This window comes from Orycteropus afer, unplaced genomic scaffold (assembly GCF_000298275.1).
Source record: "Orycteropus afer afer isolate SDZICR_OR568_19922 unplaced genomic scaffold, OryAfe1.0 scaffold00420, whole genome shotgun sequence".
In the NCBI taxonomy this organism is placed as follows: Eukaryota; Metazoa; Chordata; class Mammalia; order Tubulidentata; family Orycteropodidae; genus Orycteropus; species Orycteropus afer.
The window spans coordinates 459,552-462,074 of record NW_006922007.1 but is presented as its reverse complement, the minus strand read 5'-3'; the positions used below and the strand labels follow the sequence as shown (position 1 = coordinate 462,074).

The 2,523-nt window shown below is 49.0% G+C and overlaps 1 protein-coding gene across 1 annotated transcript in view; it reads right to left on the bottom strand.

Moving 5' to 3' along the window:
- Positions 1–2,523, bottom strand: part of OSBP2 (oxysterol binding protein 2) — a 343,782-nt gene that overhangs the window by 302,091 nt on the left and 39,168 nt on the right.

Below are 2,523 nucleotides of genomic sequence, written 5' to 3'. Positions count from 1 at the left end.
TTATCCCTCATTAGGTTCTGCCAGCCCCTGGCGCGCAGGAGGCCCGACTCAGACACCTGCCCTCCCTTGTGCCGCCAATGCCCGGCTCAGGGTCTTGGTCTTTCCAAGACACCCTGGAAACACCTGTGGGCCGCGAGCGTGGCGAGCTGGTGACGAGAAGGGACAGCGCGTTTCAGGCCAGCATCCCTGTCTGCGACCCAACCCGTGCCAGGCGCTGTGTGAACAATGATGAATGCGGAGCCCGCCGGCTCCCAGCGCAGCTCTGCCCGCTGGGCCCTGCGCCCTTCCCACCGGGGGTGGAGAGAAGGAAGAGAAGACAGGTGTAGCGCACAAAACCAAGAAATGCCCCCAAAACACAGGGACCCTCCCCGTAACAGCCATAACCCGTCTGTAGGTCCGTCCCGCGGGCACCGAACGCGGTGGCTTGAAGCTGCCGTGGCCTCCTGGGCCAGCTGACCTCTGGTTATTTCAGGACGCTTAGCTGCAAGCGGCGACATAATTCAAGGTCTCTAAATCGGTATGGTAAAGTTTTGTAAAACCCTGCATGGAAAGCGAGGTCCTGAGCCTGGACTTCCTGGTATCCCCGCTGGGGACTGGAGGTCAGTGCTGCCCCATTAGTATTCCGTGGGGTTTCATCGTGTCTGTGCATTTTTCTGGGGAGAAGGTCCATAGTTTTCATGGTATTTCCAAAGGAATTGAGGACTCTTGAAGGACTCACGTAGCTGATTTTAAAGAACCTGTCATAAAGGGGACAATGACAAGGAAGACTGAAGAACTGGCACATTCAAACTGTGAAGCTGGTGAAGAACATTGAATATACCATGTACTGTCAGAATGGACAACTCAGTCTTGGAGGAAGTACAGCCAGAATACTCCTTAGAAGTGAGTATGGCAAGGCTTCTCAGTCTTCCTTTACTTTGGACGCATCATCAAGAGGGACCAAATCGCTGAGGAAGCATATCATGGTTGGTGGAGGGTCAGGTAAAAAGAGGGAGACCATCATTGAGATGGATTGACATAGTGGCTGCAACGATGGACTCAAACACAGCAACAATTGTGAGAATGGTGTTGGACCAGGCAACTTTTCATTCTGTTGCTATAAATCAGAGCCAACTTAACAGCACCTAACAACAAAACAACTATCACAAAGCAGAAGGTTGATGGTTACTACAAATAATTGGAAGTACAAGTTGAGAGGTTGAATATTGGCTTTTCCCAAGACCTTCCCAGCTTTTGACCTCTGTGCAGACTTCCACCCGCTTACCCACCCATTCATTCCTGTTAATTGCCTGTGCCAAAATAGCCTGTGCTGGGATGAGCCTTCCACATGAAGTAATGGCCAGGAACAGAGCAGACTGGAAGGTCCTAGAAATAGAAGGTGCAGACATGCCACTGAGCACTCTACCATCGTGCTACCATGATGACCCTGGAACCGCTTTCTGGGGCACTTGCCTCTGAATGATAGCCTTACATGCAGTTTTGCAGAAGGAGCTCTGGCAGTATAGTGGGTAAGACATATTGCTGCTAACCAGACATTTGGCTGCTAACCAGAAGGTCAGTGGTTCAAACCCACCAGCTGCTCCACAGGAGGAAGATGAGGCAGTCTACTTCCATAAAAAAAAAAAAAAAGTCTACTTCCATAAAGCCTTAGAAACCCAATGAGGGTCACTATGAGCAGGAATGAAACAAAACATTGCTTGGTCCTACACCATTCTCACAATTGTTCCTATGTTTTGAGTCCATTTTTGCAGCCACTATGTCTATCCATCCCATTGAGGGTCTCCCTCTTTTTCCCTGACCCTCTTCTTTACCAAGCTTGATATGTTTCTCCAGTGATTGGTCCCTCTTGATGATATGTCCAAAGTAACGGAAGACTAAGAAGTCTTGCCATACTTGCTTCTAAGGAATATTCCGGCAGTGAGTTTTCTAGAGGGTGGAGACCTGTCCATCTTGGTCTACCCAATGGTGGTTCTCAAACTGAGTGTTCTGAGTCACAACAAGGAAAAGAAATTGCCTCTTGGGAGCAGTGGGGTGGAGGAGAACTAGGCAAGTGGGGAATGGGGTGGAGTGCTTACTTCTCAGTTGTACCCTTTCGGACTTTTGGAGTGTTTTACTACGTGTGTGTTTCATGTCTTCAAAAAGTAATCATTGCTAGACTTCCAGTAAGATGGTGGAACAGGCAGACAAGCTCCACAGACCCTCTTCAACAAATAAAAGAGAAACCAATTGACAGAGATACAGAAGATAATCCTGGAGTCCTGAGCTTTGAAAGGAAGGATACTGAAGTGCATTAGGCAACAACTAGTGGAAAAAGCTGAACAAAAACTGTGAGTATGGAGATGGTCAGAGCAGTAGACGGTCAGCTACTCTCACAGGACCAATGGCCTGAATATTTCCAAGTGGTGTTGGGACCTGAGAATTGACCAAAAGATCAGCCCAGGTCACCAAGGGCTGCAGGGACAACTATGCTGGTGGCCAATGACTAGGAAGGGAAACAGCAAGAAGGGAGGCAATCTGAGCCGT